The 17306-nt window shown below is 40.7% G+C and overlaps 1 long non-coding RNA gene across 1 annotated transcript in view; it reads left to right on the top strand.

The window, feature by feature from the left end:
- The window catches only part of LOC126985537 (uncharacterized), an 83359-nt gene that overhangs the window by 9626 nt on the left and 56427 nt on the right, over positions 1 to 17306 (top strand). The window contains exon 2 of the long non-coding RNA XR_007738777.1: positions 3589 to 3675. This is a non-coding gene — a long non-coding RNA (uncharacterized LOC126985537). The remainder of the gene's footprint in view (positions 1 to 3588; positions 3676 to 17306) is intronic.

The raw sequence follows: 17306 nt of genomic DNA, 5'->3' as shown, positions 1-17306 counted from the left end.
CATTTTGCCCTCTTTCTTTCCTTTCCCTTTCCCTTCCTCTCTTCCATCCACTTAACCTTCCTTTCGTCTTTTCCTTTTTTCTTTCCTTCTCTTCCCTTTCCCTTTCCTTCCTTCTTTGCTTTTTCTCTCTCCTCTCCTTCCTCTTCCATCCATTTTGCCCTCTTTCTTTCCTTTCCCTTTCCCTTCCTCTCTTCCATCCACTTAACCTTCCTTTCGTCTTTTCCCCTTTTCTTTCCTTCTGTTCCATTTTCCTTTCCTTCTTTCATTTCTTTCTATCTTCTCCTTTCTCTTCCATTCATTTTTCCTTCTTTCTCTCCTTTCCCTTTCCCTTCCTCTCTTCCATCCACTTAACCTTCCTTTCGTCTTTTCCTCTTCTCTTTCCTTCTCTTCTGTTTACCTTTCCTTCCTTTTTTCCTTTCTCTCTTCTCCTTTCACCTTTCCCACCACTTCCCTTCTTTTTCCCTCCCTTTCCTTCTCTTCCATTACTCTCCCATCCTTCCTTTCCTTCTCTCCGATTACTTACTCCCCCGTCTTCCTTTCCCTTCCTCCTCACCTCCTTTCCCTCTCATTAAACCCACCCAGAGGTCTCATTGTAAAGTCCAGCACATCTTAAGTCAGGCGGGAAGGGCGGCCCGGGGAGCGTAGGATAGGTGTTACATATTCAGGTGAGCTTCCGTGAGGCCGAGAGGGGAAAGATTCGTCTCATTACGGCGGAAAGTTCAGGATGGAATTACCTTTAGATGTAGATTGTTAGGGGCTGGTATTTTGGGTGGCTATTTTTTTGAGGGGCTATTTTTTTGGGGGGGGCTCATATTTTTTGAGGTCTAGTTTTTTTTGGGGTGCTATATTTTTTGAGAGGGCTAGTTTTATTGAGGGGAGCTATTTTTTGGGGGGTATTTTTTTGGGGGGGCTAGTTTTTTAGGGGGGGGCTATTATTTTTTGGGGGGCTATTTTTTAGAGGGGGTCTTTTATGGGAGCTCTTTTTTTTAGGGTGGCTATTTTTTTGGGGGGGGTATTTTTGGGGGGGGCTATTTCTTTGGGGGGGCTATTTCTTTTGGGGGGCAATTTTTTTGGGGGGCATTTTTGGGGGGGTATTTTTTTGGGGGGTATTTTTTTTTTTTTTTTTTTTTATTTTGCTGTTATTTTTTATTTTTTTTGGGGGGGATATTTTTATTTTGTTATTTTGGGGGGTCTATTTTTTGAAGGGGGCTATTTTTTGGGGGGGCTATCTTTTGGGGGGTGGAGAGGGCTAGGTTTTGTTTTTTTGTTTTTAGATTTTGTTTTTGTTGGTGTTGTTGTTTTCTGTTGTTTTATCTTTTTTTTTGGTCTGTCTTTGTTTGGAATTTATTGTAACTATTTTTCTTTCTTTCTTTCTTTCTTTCTTTCTTCCTTTTTTTCCTCAGTTGGTGTTTTCGTTCCCTTTTTCCATTCTTTGCTCTTCTTGCTTGTGTTTTATTCTTATCTCTCTTTCTCCTTTCTTTCTTTCTCCTTTTTCCTTTCCCTTATTTTCTTTTTTCTTACTGTTATTTCCCTCTATCTTGCTTCCTCTTGTTCATTCCGTTCTTCTTTCCTCCTTTCTTCGTTTTCTTCTTTAATAATTTTTTTTTGTTCTGATTATTGTTTGTATTTGTTTGATATTGTTTCGTTTTTTTGTTTGTTTTTCTTCTTTTCTCCTTTTTTTTCATCCTTCACCCTCTCTGTCTTTGCTTCCTCTTTTTTTTCTTCCCCTTCTCTATACTCTCATTTACACCTCCATTCCTTTATTATTTTCCTTCTCTTTCTTTTTCTCTTCCATTTCATCCTTAACCTTCAACGTTTCTCTTCCATTTCCTTCAACGTTTCTCTTTCATTACATCTTTTCCCTCAACGTTTCTCTTCTCTAGTTTCTCCTCCTCTCCACTTTTTTTTTCCTATAGGCAGAATGGGATCAGTTAGCAATCTTTCCTCTGTCAACTTGAAGAGGCGAGGAAACTCTCTCTCTCTCTCTCTCTCTCTCTCTCTCTCTCTCTCTCTCTCTCTCTCTCTCTCTCTCTCTCTCTCTCTCTCTCTCTCTCTCTCTCTCTCTCTCTCTCTCTCTCTCTCCCCCCAGCACGGTAATACATTTTCTCTCCCTTTTTTCTACATATTTTCCCTTCCTTTTCCTTTTCCTCACTCTTTTTCACCTCTCTTTCTCTCTCTCTATCTATCTATCTAACCTAACCTAACCTAACCTGACCTAACCTGACCTGACCCTAACCTAACCTGACCTAACCTGACCTGACCCTAACCTAACCTGACCTAACCTAACCCAACCTAACGTACTCTCTCTCTCTCTCTCTCTCTCTCTCTCTCTCTCTCTCTCTCTCTCTCTCTCTCTCTCTCTCTCTCTCTCTCTCTCACCTGGATCAACATTTCCACCTGTGAATGCCAAAGTGTCAGGCAGGCAGGCAGCGCTGGGTTGTGTTCCTTGTGAAGTTTTTAGCATAAGGGAGGGGAGAGAGAGAGAGAGAGAGAGAGAGAGAGAGAGGTGACAAGAAAACGGAAAAGGAAGAAAGAAAGCAGTAAACAAAAACGGGAAATAGATAAAATGGATTACCGTACCGAGAGAGAGAGAGAGAGAGAGAGAGAGAGAGAGAGAGAGAGAGCAAAACCTTGAATCTATCTCTCAACCTTACATTGGTTAGCATCAAACCCGTCAAGAGAGAGAGAGAGAAGGAAGGGGGATGACCATGATGAATTGTGTAGAGCGTTGAAGGGACACACACGTCTACTAGGAATGCAATGAAGGGAAGGGAAGGGGAGGAGAAGGGGAGGAGGGGAGAGAAGGAGAGGAGAGAAAGTGGGAATAGAAAGTCAAAGTGGAAGGGAGAAATGGAGATAAAGTGGAGAGAATATATGGCAGGTGGGGAGGAAGGAGGAAGGAGGTGGAGGAAAAGGTAATTTGAATGGAAAAAAAAGTGATAAAAAATGATTGGAAGGGAAGAGAAGAAAAGGGAAGAAGTGGAGGAAAGGAATGGAGATAAAATGGAGAGAATTAAGTGGAGGAAAAGTAAAATAGAAGAGAGAGAGAGAGAGAGAAGGTAATGGATGAAATTGAAGGAAAGAGAAGAAGATGGAAAGATTGATAAGAGAAGATAAGGGAAAGGATGAAGGAAGGAAGAGGAAGGAAATATGAAGGAAGGATTGATAACAGAATATAAGGTGAAGGATGAAAGGAGGAAGAGGAAGAAAAGAGAAGATGAAGGAGAGGCAGATAAAAGAAGATGAGGGAAGGGAAAAGGGAAAGTGAGGTGTAGAAAGGGAGCGATCGAGGGTTGGAAGGAGGAAGAAAAAGAAAAGAGAAGATGAAGGAAAAAGATTGATGAAAGAAGATGAGGAGAAGGAAAATGGAAAGGTGTAGAAAGGGAATGATTAAGATAAGAAAAAGATAGATAGATAGATACACAGATAGATAGATAGATTTATTTGATTTTTTTCTTCCTTTACATTTTCTTTATCTTTCTTTACCTTGCATCTCCATCTAATATAATACTTTTTTGTGTTGTTTTTGCATTTTCTTGATATACTTGAAAAATACGAGAAGTTAATTTGTTTTTTCTTCTTTTACAGGTGGTCGGCTATGCAAGACTACTACTACTACTACTACTACTACTACAACGATGTCCGCCTGCCTATCCCTCTCCGCCTATGAAGAGAGTAAGTACTGATAGTATTTTTGTTTTTGTTTTAATTTCAGAGAAGGAAATTTCATCAGCTTTGGAAAATTTTGTCAACTTTGGAAAATTTCGTCAACTTTGGAAAATTTCTACTGGAAACTTTCGTCAACTCTGGAAATTTTCCTCTGGAAAATTTCGTCAACTTTGGAAAATTTCCACTGGAAACTTTCGTCAACTTTGGAAAATTTCCTCTGGGAAATTTCGTCAACTTTGGAAAACTTCAACTGGAAAATTTCCACTGGGAAAATTTCGTCAGCTTTGGAAAATTTTGTCAACTTTGGAAGATTTCGTCAACTTTGGAAGACTTCGTCAACTTTGGAAAATTTCGTCATCTTTGGAAAATTTCCACTGGTAAATTTCGTCAACTTTGGAAAATTTCCACTGTAAAATTTTGTCAACTTTGGAAAATTTCAACTTTGGAAATTTTCAACTTTATATATATATATATATATATATATATATATATATATATATATATATATATATATATATATATATATATATATATATATATATATATATATATATATATATATATATATATATATATATATATATATATATATATATATATATATATATATATATATATATATATATATATATATATATATATATATATATATATATATATATATATATATATATATATATATATATATATATATATATATATATATAAATATATATATATATATATATATATATATATATATATATATATATATATATATATATATATAGAAAAACACACACACACACACACACACACACACATTCACAGTAAAAAAAATGCATGACTTAACGGAATCATAACCACTCCCTCTCTTCCTCCTCCTCCTCCTCCTCCTGTCCTTCATATTTCCCCCTTCCCTCCTCTTCCTCTTCTCTCTCTTTCTCCTCTTCATGACCTACACCTCCGCCTTTCCCGTCCTTTCCTCCCTCCCCCTCTTCTATTTCCTCATCTCTCCCTCTCCTACTGACCTATTATCCTCATTCTGTCTCCTCCCTTCCTCCATTTCTCCCCGATTCCTTCTTCCTCCCTCTCATCACCTCCCTCTTCTCTTTTCTTCCCCTCATATTTATTTCCCTCTTCCATCTCTTCTTCCATTCCTCCCTTCCCTCTCCTTCACCTCTCTTTTCTAGTCCACCTCTCCCCATTCTCTCCTTCCCCTTCACTCTCCTTCCCTTCCCTTCCCTTCCCTTCCCTTCCCTTCCCTTCCCTTCCTTTCCTTTCCTTTCCTTTCCTTTCCCTTCCCTTCCCTTCCCTTCCTTTCCTTTCCTTTCCCTTTCCCTCCCTTCCCTTGCCTTGTCTTGCCTTACCTTGCCTTCCCTTTCCTTCCCTTCCCTCTCGTTCCCTCCTCTTTGCTCCCCTTCCCTTCCCTTCCCTTCGCATCACCCTGTCAGTTTGCGTTCGACTAACAAGTGAAATCAAATGGAAATAATAAGGAATGTCCGTTTGACTTGTATGAATGTATGTGTGTGTGTGTGTGTGTGTGTGTGTGTGTGTGTGTGTGTGTGTGTGTGTGTGTGCTCTTTGATCGTGTGTAGCTTCTCTCTCTCTCTCTCTCTCTCTCTCTCTCTCTCTCTCTCTCTCTCTCTCTCTCTCTCTCTCTCTCTCTCTCTCTCTCTCTCTCTCTCTCTCTCTCTCTCTCTCTCTCTCTCTCTCTCTCGCATGCGGAGTTGAGGTTCATTGGCCTAATAGAGGGCCGGATCGTCTGTTTAGCGTCCTTGGTGTAGGTCACGGCACGGACTAAAGGGTTCTAAGCCTCTATCTCTTCCTTCTTTCCCTGCCTTTGTTGTGGAGTTCATTGTCCTAAGAGAGGTTGAAGGGATCCAAACCTTTATAATTTTTCTTCTTCTTTTGTTTTTGTTTTTAAGTTCATTGTCTTAAGAAAGGGTTAGGGGATCGAAACCTCTGTGTCTTCTTCTTTTGCTCTTGTTGTTTTGAAGTTCATTGTCTTAAGAAAGGGTAAGGGAATCCAAGTCTTTTTATATATCCTCCCTTTGCTCTTGTTGTTTTGAAGTTAATTGTCTTAAGAAAGGATAAGGGAATCCAAGTCTTTTTACCTCCTCCTTTTGCTCCTGTTGTTTTGAAGTTCATTGTTTTATTTTGTCTTATTTTCTTCTGCTGTTTAATTTTTGTCTTCACTCCCTTAAGGAAAGCTAAAGTGATCTATGCTTATGTGTCTTCTCTTCATTTATTTTTATTTGTTATGAAGTTCACTGTTTTAAGAAAGGATGAGGGGATCTGTGCGTGCGTGTGTGTGTGTGTGTGTGTGTGTGTGTGTGTGTGTGTGTGTGTGTGTGTGTGTGTGTGTGTGTGTGTGTGTTTGTGTTTTCATTCTGAAGTTTAAGGAAATGCTAGTTTTTGGACCATTTTGTTAAATAGAGACTGTTGCGTTTTTATTTTAAGTTGTGGTCATTAAATATCTATTTGTGTAACTATCTGTGTGTGTGTGTGTGTGTGTGTGTGTGTGTGTGTGTGTGACATGTAATAATAGGTAAACATATCATCATTTTCAGGAAGCAAATATTCTGCATTACATATTTTAACGAGTCTTTATCTGCTGCACTCACCGATGAAAAGTAATGAAAATGAGTACACACCCTTCCCTTCCCTCTATATACAGGGGCCTTGTCCGCCCTCGTATGGAGTATGCATCTCATGTGTGGGGGGGCTCCACTCACACAACTCTTCTGGACAGAGTGGAGGCTAAGGCTCTTCGTCTCATCAGCTCTCCTCCTCATACTGATAGTCTTCTACCTCTTAAATTCCGCCGCAGTGTTGCCTCTCTTTCTATCTTCTATCGATATTTCCACGCTGACTGCTCTTCTGAACTTGCTAACTGCATGCCTCCCCCCCTCCCGCGGCCCCGCTGCACTCGACTTTCTGCTCATGCTCATCCCTATACTGCCCAAACCCCTTGTGCAAGAGTTAACCAGCATCTTCACTCTTTCATCCCTCACGCTGGTAAACTCTGGAGCAATCTTCCTTCATCTGTATTTCCTCCTGCCTACGACTTGAACTCTTTCAAGAGGAGGGTATCAGGACACCTCTCCTCCCGTATTTGATCTTCCTTTCGGCCACCTCTTTTGTTTCTTTTATAGGAGCAGCGAGTAGCGGGCTTTTTTTTATTATTGTTTTCTTTTTTTGTGTGCCCTTGAGCTGCCTCCTTTGTTGTAAAAAAAAAAAAAAAAAAAAAACTAACCTAACCTAACCTGACCTGACCTTACCCTACCTATCCTAACGTAACCTAACCTAACCCAACATAACCTTCCCTTACCTTAACTTACCCAACCTAACCTGACCTGACCTAACCTAACCTTACTTTACCTTACCTTACCTACCCTAACCTACACTACCCTATCCTATCCTAACCTAACCTAACCTGACCTGACCTGACCTGACCTGACCTAACCTAACCTAACCTAAACTAACCTAATCTAAACCTGCCCTACACAACCTTATCCTAACCTAACCTAACCTAACCTAACCTTACCTTACCTTACCTACCCTAACCTAACCTACACTAACCTAACCTGACCTAACCTAACTAACCTTACCTTACCTTACCTTACCTTACTTACCCTAACCTAACCTACACTACCCTAACCTAACCTAACCTAACCTAACCTTACCTTACCTTACCTACCCTAACCTAACCTACACTAACCTAACCTAACCTAACCTAACTAACCTTACCTTACCTTACCTTACCTTACCTTACCTTACTTACCCTAACCTAACCTACACTACCCTAACCTAACCTAACCTAACCTGACCTGACCTGACCTGACCTTACCTTACCTACCCCACCCTAACTTAACCTAACCTACCCTACCCTACCCTACCCTAACCTAACCTAACCTAACCTAACCTACCCTACACTTACCTATCCAGTTTACCTTTACACAATCTCTTTCGTCCAATAAAAAAAAAAAAATAGTAAAATGATTGGAAGTGGTCATACCCGGAACGCATTTTACATTCTGTTACTTATTGGTTTCATTGGACTATTTGTGTCCTATTCGGTAAAAGCTTAAAAATAGTGTTACCAATTATGTAGACCTTTCCCTCAATAGAACCAATTGCCCGTTTTTTTTTTTTGTGTGTGTGTGTGTTTGATGTGCATGTGTGTGTGTGTGCGAGTGTGTGTGTGTGTGTGTGTGTGTGTGTGTGTGTGTGTGTGTGTGTGTGTGTGTGTGTGTGTGTGTGTGTGTGTGTGTGTGTGTGTGTGTGTGTATTAGTCTGTGTTAATATACGGTAGTTTGAAAAGAGAGGGGGAGAAAGAGGAAGAGGAGGAAGAGGAGGAGGAGCAAGAAAGTAAAGAAGAAAGTAATAATACTGATAATAATGAAAAAGAAGAAGAAAAAGAAAAACAATGATAAAATAGAAGTTAGTGTGTGTGTGTGTGTGTGTGTGTGTGTGTGTGTGTGTGTGTGTGTGTGTGTGTGTGTGTTTGTTTGTTTTTTCTTTGCTCATCGTTTCCTTTCACTTACTTTCTTTTTCATCCTCTTTTTTCTCCTCCTCCTCCTCCTTCTCTCCATCTCTCCCTCCTTCCTTTCCTTTCCCTCCACTATTTCCTCGCTCATCCTCTTCTTCACGGTCATTATTTCATTCTCTCTTCCACATCATTTTCCTCCCTCCCTCCCTCCCTTCCTTCCTTCCCTCCTCTCTTCCTCTCCATACTCTCAAACCTTTTATTCTCCTTTTATCAAATTTTCATGTCATTACTCCTCCTCTTTCCCTCCTCCTCCTCCTCCTCCTTCACCTTCGCCTTCTCCTCTCCTTCCTCCACCTCCCTACCTTCTCTCCTTATCTCTATTCTCCTTTGCCCACCTCTTCTCCTCCTTCCTCCCTCTCTTCTTTGCTTTCCTTTCTTCCTCTCTTCCTTCATTCTTTCTTATTTGTCTCCTCCTACGAAATAATTGACACCTTTTAAGCACTTTGCCTTTATTTTATTTTTATTTTTTTATTTTTTTGTTATTTGATGATTGATTGGATGTGATGAGGCTGTTTTTTGTTATGTTTTTTGTTTGTTTGTTCTCTCGATGGTAAATTAATGGTCCACGAATTACTTGTGCGCGAGGAAATGGATGAACTCACGTGTTCGAACATGTTAAGTGGATTCCGTTTATTCCCTTCCCGCCTAAAGAATAATATAATGATTGCTTTGTTTTATATTCCACTCTCTGACCTATCCTACCTTTCCTTGCTTAATAATTCTTTTCCTCTAGTTTCTCTCCAGTTTTTTATCTTTCCTCTTCCTTCTCCCCTCCTCTACCTCCCTTCCTTCCTCCTTCTCTGCACCTCCCTCTCTTCCTCCCTTCCTACCCTAACTTACCCTAATTTACAGTACCATTTTTTAACCTACCTTACCTTAGTCTATCATACCTACCCTTGCCTAATCTACCCTTACCTAACCTAACCGTGCCCTACTGCACCCTGACCTAACCTAACCTACCCTACCAACCTAACCTAACTTAACTTACCCTGCCCTAACCTAACTTAACTTACCCTGCCCTAACCTAACATACCCTACCCTACCTTACCCTAACCTAACCTAACCTAGCCTACCCCACCCTACCCTACCCTACCCTTTGTCTGTATCACTCACTCATCCAATTCATGTACGTGTGTGTGTGTGTGTGTGTGTGTCTGTGTGTGTGTATGTCATTCACCTCTTGGTCTGCTGCGGGTCTCTCTCGAGACAGCCAGCCGTTCCCCTACGGAAGAGCACAGAGCTCGTAGTACCGATCTTTGGGTAGGACTGAGACCACTCACACACAACACATCGCGACAACGAGGTCACAACTCCTTGCCTGACGTCGCGTACCTTCTCACTGCTAGGTGAACAGGGGCTACACGTGAAAGAAGATAAACCCAACTTATCTTCACCCGGCCGGGGAATTGAACCCCGGTCCTTCTGGTTGTGAGGCAGACGCTCTACCCCTGAGCTGTGTGTGTGTGTGTGTGTATGTGCCTGTGCGTGCGTGCCTTGTGCGTACCTCCATGTGAACGATTTATGGCAGGTATGATAATGATTGCCTTGATGTTTAAAATGAATTGCAAAACGAGACAAAAAAAGTGTATTTCAGTACGGAACGCCGCATTTTTTCCCCTCCAGCATCCGGGAAACGCACATTCTTTTTGTTTGCTATTAATTTTCACCCCCGTGGGACAGAATACCTGATGGCGAAGAGGGGGGGAGGAGGGGAGGCAGTAGGGGGGGGAAGGGGCAAGGGAGGGGGAATTATGTTCCTGGTCGGTGAAAGAAAACGGATTGTTATGTTATTTATTGGGTGACTATTACTATTGAACCGGTGATGGGTAGTAGAAGGGGACAAGGGAAAGAGGAGTGAGAGGGAAGGAGGAGGAGGAGGAGGAGGGAGGTTGAGGAAGTGGATGAGAAAGGGAGGTAAAGGAAGGAATGTGGAGGGATCAAAGACTGGAGAGAAATTAGAGGAAAAGATTTGTTATGCCGAGTGATGGTGGAGGAGGAGGAGGAGGAGGAAGAAGAAGAAAGAGAAGAGAAGGAGCAAGGTGGAGAAGAAGAAGGTAGAAGAAAAGTGAAGAGAGGAAGATGAAGAACTGGAAAGACAGGAGGAACATGAAGAGGAAGGAGGAAGAAGAGAAAGAAGAGGAAGAAGAAGAAGATGAAGAAGAAGAAGAGGAGGAGGAGGAAGAAGAGGAAAAAGAGGAAGAAGTAGACAAAGAGGAAGTAGGCGAAGAAGATGAATGAGGTGGAGGAACACGAAGAAGAGGAGGAAAACGAAGAAGAAAAAGGAGAAATAGAAAGAAGAAGAGGAGGAGGAGGAGGAATGAAGTTTAACCGGAGAGAACATGAAATATACACGTGTTATACTTTCCAACCCCCAAAAGTGAGGTCATTTTTCAGCGCGTGCTTCCACCTGTCGCTCTCCTCCTAATTACACCTGTCAGACCGGCTCATTAGTGCAGGTAGTTTGGCCCGGCCCTAATAATGCTCCGCTGACGTAGTTGAGATAATGATCCTCCCTTAGCTGTTACTAATTTATATACACGATAATTGGCTTGTAATTATGATGAGGTAGTTAATGTGTTAGAGAGAAAGAGAGAGAGAGAGAGAAAATAGATTATGCGTGTATTTTATTTTATTAGCCTTTGTTGTAATTAGCGTCTTCATTTGTGATTCTTGTGATGAGTGAATGAATTTAAAAGTCGTCAATATATTTTCGGAAAGTACTTATCGAATTTTTATTTATTTATTTCCTTATTTTATTTTGTTTTATTTATGTATTTGTAAGTTTGAGATGCTACTACTCCTCCTACTACTACTACTACAACAATAACAACAACAACAACAACAACTACTACTACTACTACTACTACTACTACTACTACTACTACTACTACTACTACTACTACTACTACTACTATTACTACTAGACCATACATTATCTCTATTTAACAAAACTCAACAATATCTCTCTGGTTATTATTTATTTTTATTTTCTATTATCACTTTATTTTCCCTCCCTTTTATTTCTATTTTATGTTGCTATTATTTTATCAGACAAGGCAACTCAATAGTCTCTCTCTCTTTCTATCTCTCTCTCTATTTCTCATGCTTTCTCTAAGGGCTAACTAAAGTAACATTATTTTAAAAGCCTCGATCAAATCAGTAACTGTGCAGGAGACTCTTGTTTTCTCTCGAGACTGTGTATTTTTTCTCTTTTCTCTCTCTTCTCCCTTTTCTCTTTTTCTTTTTTTCTTTCAACTAGATTTATGGCAGCACTCCACACGTTAAAAGTGCAAGAGGAGGGAGGGAAGAGGAGGAGGAGGAGAGGAAGAGAAAGGAGGTGAAGAAGAGGTGGAAAGACATTGGGGAAGGGTGGGAGGAGAGAGAGAGGAGAAGAGGGAAGGGGAAGAGAGAAGAGGAGAGGAGGAGAGAGGAAGGGAAGAAGGGGAGAAGGGAAAGGGGGAATGAGAGAGGTAAGGAGGAGGGAGGGGAGTTATTGACGGAAGGGGAGGAGGGAGAGGAAGAAGTAGGAACATATATCAAGGTTTGTTGGGAGAGAGAGGGAGAGAATTGGGGTGACAAAGAGGGGAGAGGAGGTTGGGGAGGAGAGACTAAGAGGGAGAGGGAGGAAGGGGAGTAAGTATTGTTTATGGGTAGTAAGAGCAGAGGTTAGAAAGGGGAGAAAAGGGAAGAGAAAGGGGAGATGGGGAGACACAGTAAGGGGAGGAGATAAATAGGAAGGAAGGGAAAAAGGATCTGAAGAGGTTGTGAGGGAGAAGGAAAGGGAGAATAAGGGAAGGGAGAAGAGGAAAGGAGAGGGGAGGAAAAAAACAGGGGAGTATATATTTGGTAGGAAGGGGAGGAAGGTGAACAGGTAAGAGGTAAGTGATGAAAGGGGGAGAGAAGAGAGGTAAGGGGGGTGATGAGGGGATGTTGAAGAAGAAGGGGAGAAGAGGGGAGAGGGGAGAAGGGGTGAATTTTATCTCCCCTCAGATTAATGATGCCGTGGATTTTAGGTTTAGGGAGATGAATGTTGAGGATTGAAAATGAGGGGAGAGTGGGGAGGAGAGGGGAGGAGAGGGGGGAGGGAGGGAGAGAGGAGGGGGGAGGAAAAAATAAAGGGGGCAGGTGTGGGTGGATTTCGTAGCTCTTGTTTTTGTTGTTGATGGTGAGGAGGAGGAGGAGGAGGAGGAGGAGGAGGACAGAAGAAGGGGAGGAGGAGGAGGCGTAATGATATGAAAACTTGATAAAAGGAGAATAAAAGGCTTGAGAGTAAGGAGGAAGGAGGAAGGGAGGGAGGGAGAGAGGGAGGAAGGAAGCGAGGGAGGGAGGAAAGGAGGGAGAATAATGTGGAGGAAAGAATAAAATAATGATCGTGAAGAAGAGGATGAGCGAGGAAATAGTGGAGGGGAAGAGAAGCAAGGAAGGATGGAGAGGAGCAAGGAGGAGGAAGAGGAGGAGGAGGAGGAAAAGAAAAGGGAGATGAAAAACAGCAATGTGGTTCTCTAATACGAAAAACCTCTCTATATATGTTTTCTTTATCTCAATCTACTTCACTTACTTTACTTAATAAGGTTTGGTATTTTTTATTTATTGTTTTGATATTAAGATAAAAAACAAACGTCAAAATTAACCATTATTACTTTCTTTTGTTTTACTTATTTTTTTATTATTTTTTTTATTTGCTCTATTTTATTTCATTTTTATCTTTGTTTATTGTTTACTTCATATACTTCAGTCTCTCCTATAAAGTCTTCAATTACAGTAAAAGAAAAACGGGGGATAATGAGCATAAAACAACTCTAAGTAAACGCTATTAGCTAACCCGCACCTCGTTAAATTATTATGTACAGCAGTTAGCATTATTTTCCTTCACACCTGCTAATTACCGCCGCAGGACTGGTGAGGCACAACATTTAACATTTCCACCTGTTCCGTTGCTCGTTTTCACCTGTTGGCTTGAAATTCGCTTACCTGTTCAAGTTAAAGTGTTTCTCTCACTTGACAATTATAACCCTTTGCACAACACATGGAGATAACAGGTAACTTTACAGGTGTTCTAGTGTGCTCTGTTTCTCGTTCTTGATTTACCTGTTCTAGTTCATTTTTATCTTTCAACTTTAACTGGGAGTGTATGTTACCAGGTTACCAGTGAAGGGGTATCTAGCACACCAATACCACATGGGAAACACTCCACTCTCCACCACAGAGGCAGAGAAAGACTTGGGAGTGTATGTTACCAGGCTATCAGTGAAGGGATATTAAACTCTCTTCTAATGCACCTTACTCTTGGCACTACACATGGAGATAACAGCTTAATTTGTAGGTTGCCACTTTACTGTTTTAAATGCCTTGATCCCTCTGTTTTATCCTTCAACTTTCATCCTCTCTTTCTCCCGACAAATCTTCTCTTTCCTTCCACTCCTCCGTCAAACCCTCAATGGACTCACAATATACTCCTTTGCACAACATATACAGATTAAGATTCAGGATTATGGATTAGGATTAGATAACAGTTGAATATACTATCGTTAAAATGTATAGCATCACCTCTTTACTAATTTGCATATGTTGGTTTCTCTTCTATTATAGTCTTTCGACACTCTCCCTACAAGTTTTCCTCTTTGCACAACATATACAGATTAAGTTTCAGGATTATGGATTAGGATTAGATAACAGTCGAATATACTATCGTTAATATGTATAGCATCACCTCTTTACTAATTTGCATATGTTGGTTTTTCTTCCATTATAATCTTTCAACTTTCATCCTTTCTTCGTAGTTTTATTTTTTCCCCATCTTTTAATCTCTCAACTTTATTTTTTTCTTCCCATAAATCTTCCTCCTTGCAACACATATTTCGCAAACACTTACCACGTGCATTGTTACCTGTTGCTTTTTCTTCTATAATAATCTTTCAACTTTCATTCTTTCTTCGTATTTTTGTTTCCTTTCTCCATCTTTTAATCTCTCAACTTTATTTTTTCCTCCTACAAATCTTACTCCTTGCAACACATGTTTCACAAACTATTATAATCTTTCAACTTTCATCCTTTCTTCGTAGTTTTTATTTTCTTTCTCCCTCTTTTAATCTCAACTTTATTTTGTTCCATCCACAAATCTTACTCCTTGCAACACATATTTCGCAAACACTTATCACGTGCATTAACACCTGTTGCTTTCCCCCACCTTGATACACCTGATTTAGCTCTTTCACACCCTCACCCCACATCCTTTGACCCCTCTTTACTATGCACCCTTCCCTAACATTCAACAGTAATCAGGTTTTACATATTTAATTACACAACTTCCTCTCCGACCCTGATATGATTTGCTAGCCTTTTTTTACACTTTTTTTTCTTTCAGTTTAATACATCTCCGTTTTCTTGCTCCTCCCATTAGTGCATTAGTGTTAGTGTACACCCTCACCTGCGACCCTCAATTAACTTATATTTGATTAGGTAACTCCTCCAGGTAAGGTGATTAGTGAGGCACCTGAATAGTTAATGATCTCTTCTTTATACTTCACTTATGCACCCTTCTGTTAAACCCTCAACAACTTTACATTATACAGAAGTAACTGCTTAATCTCCGCCCATCAACTTATCAGTATTTAATAACGTAACTCCTACAGGTATTAAAATGATTAGTGAGACACCTTCATAGTTTATCATCTCTTTTTTTCTTTCTGCCTCTCGATTCATTCACTTTATACATAGGTAACTGCTTAACCTTCTACAATTAACTTATCCATAATGACTTAACTCCTTCAGGTAACGAGGTCATTAGTGGAGCACCTGTTCAGTTTATCATCTTTGTTTTCCTCATGTACCTGTTCTTTAAACCCCCAATGCATTCACTTTATACACAGGTAACTGCTTAATCTTCTCCAGGTAACTTACTCAGATTGAAAACCGTAAGTCCTTCAGGTAGTAAGGTCATTAGTGAGGCACCTGTCCACCTGTTTGTTATCTTTGTTTTCCTTATGTTTCTCTTCCCTTCCACCCTTCACTTTATACAGAGGTAATTGTTTAACTTTCTCCTATCAACTTATTTCAATGACGTAACTCTACAAATCAGTAATTCGTAAGACACCTGACTAGTTTACTATCTTTGTTTTCCTTATTCTTTTCTTCCCTTCCACCCTTCCGCGAAACCCTCAATGGATTCACTTTATACTTCGGTAACTTATCCACAGGTAATGCGTTGAAACTTCACCAGGTAATAGGGTAATTTGCGAGTCACCTGTCCTGTTTACTATTTTTGTTTTCCTCATCCTTCACCACCACCCACCCTTCCATTAAAACCCACAACCGATTCACTATATACTTACGTAACTTATCCATATTTAGTAACTTAACTCCACCAGGTAATAGGGTAATTCGTGAGTCACCTGTCCTGTTTACTATCTTTGTTTCTCTTATTCTTCCCTTCCCTTCCACCCTTCCATTAAAACCCACAACTGGTTCACTTTATACTTAGGTAACTTATCTATATTTAGTTACGTAACTCCACCAGGTAACAGGGTAATTCGTGAGTCACCTGTCCTGTTTAATTTCTTTGTTTCTCTCATCCTTCACCACCACCCACCCTTCCATTAAAACCCACAACTGATTCGCTTCATGCACCGCTAATTTCATAACCTCCTCGCGGTCCTGATTTGATTCCAACATTGCGTGCACTTATTCAATTTGTTTACTCCGTTTTCCTCCACTTTTCACTGTAACCGTTTCCACGCGCTGAGGGCAGGCATTGCAGGGCGGACTGTGTGGCCTTGGAGTTTACATGATTCACCTCTGATCTCTCCACCCGAAATTGACCTCTCCTGACCACACTACTCCTCTTTTTTCATCCCTGACCTCTTCTTCCGAAATTGACCTCTTTTCTGCCCACACTGTTTTATCTGTCTCCTCCGTGACCTCGCTATCCGAAATTTACCTCTCCTGACCACACTACTCCTCTTTTTTCATCCCTGACCTCTCCATCCGAAATTGACCTCTCTTATGGCTACACTATTTTATGTTTCCTCCGTGACCTCACCATCCGAAATTGACCTTTTCTAACTTTACTGTTTTGCTTGTTTCATCTTTGACCTGATCTCTTCATTCGAAATTGACCTCTTTTCTGGCCACACTATTTTAATCTTTCTTCCGTGACCTCGCTATCCGAAATGGACCTCTCTTCTGGCTACATTATTCTACTTGTTCCATCCGTGACCTAGCCATCTGAAATTGACCTCTTTTGACCTCACTTTTGCTTGTTTCATCCCTGACCTGACCTCTCCATCCGAAATTGACCTCTCCTGGCTACACTATTCTACTTGTTTCATTCGTGACCTCGTTATCCGAAATTGACCTCTTATGACCTTACTGTTTTGCTTGTTTCATCCTTGACCTGACCTCTCCATCCGAAATTGACCTCTGCTGGCTACACTATTCTACTTGTTTCATCCGTGACCTCGCCATCTTAAATTGACCTCTCTTCTGACCTCACTGTTTTGCTTGTTTCATCTCAGACCTGACCTCTCCATTCGAAATTGACCTCTTTTCTGGCCACACAATTTTATCTGTTTCCTCCGTGACCTCGCTCTCCGAAATTGACCTCTTCTGACCTCAGTTTTGTTTCTTTCATCCATGACCTGACCTCTTCATTCGAAATTGACTTCTGTTCTGGCCTAACTGTATTATCTGTTTCCTCCGTGACCTTGCTCTCCGAAATTGACGTCTTCTAACCTCATCCTTGACCTGACTCTCCCCATCCCGAAATTGACTTCTTCTGGCCTATTCTTGTTTCGTCCGTGCGTGAATTCGCCATCTTAATCTCTTCTCACTGTTTTGCTTGTTTCATCTTTGACCTGACCTCTCCATCCGAAATTGACCTCTTCTGGCTACACTATTCTACTTGTTTCATCCGTGACCTCGCCATCTTAAATTGACCTCTCTTCTGATCTCACTGTTTTGCTTGTTTCATCTTTGACCTGACCTCTCCATCCGAAGTTGACCTCTCTTTTGGCAACCCCATTCTGTTCTCTCTTTTTTTTTTTTTTAATTTCGGGTCTGCCCTTTACTGTAAAAAAAATATAATTACCGTCTCGTATTCACTCAT

Source organism: Eriocheir sinensis, chromosome 59 (genome assembly GCF_024679095.1).
Source record: "Eriocheir sinensis breed Jianghai 21 chromosome 59, ASM2467909v1, whole genome shotgun sequence".
NCBI classification, from domain to species: domain Eukaryota; kingdom Metazoa; phylum Arthropoda; class Malacostraca; order Decapoda; family Varunidae; genus Eriocheir; species Eriocheir sinensis.
This window is presented reverse-complemented; position numbering and strand designations above follow the sequence as displayed.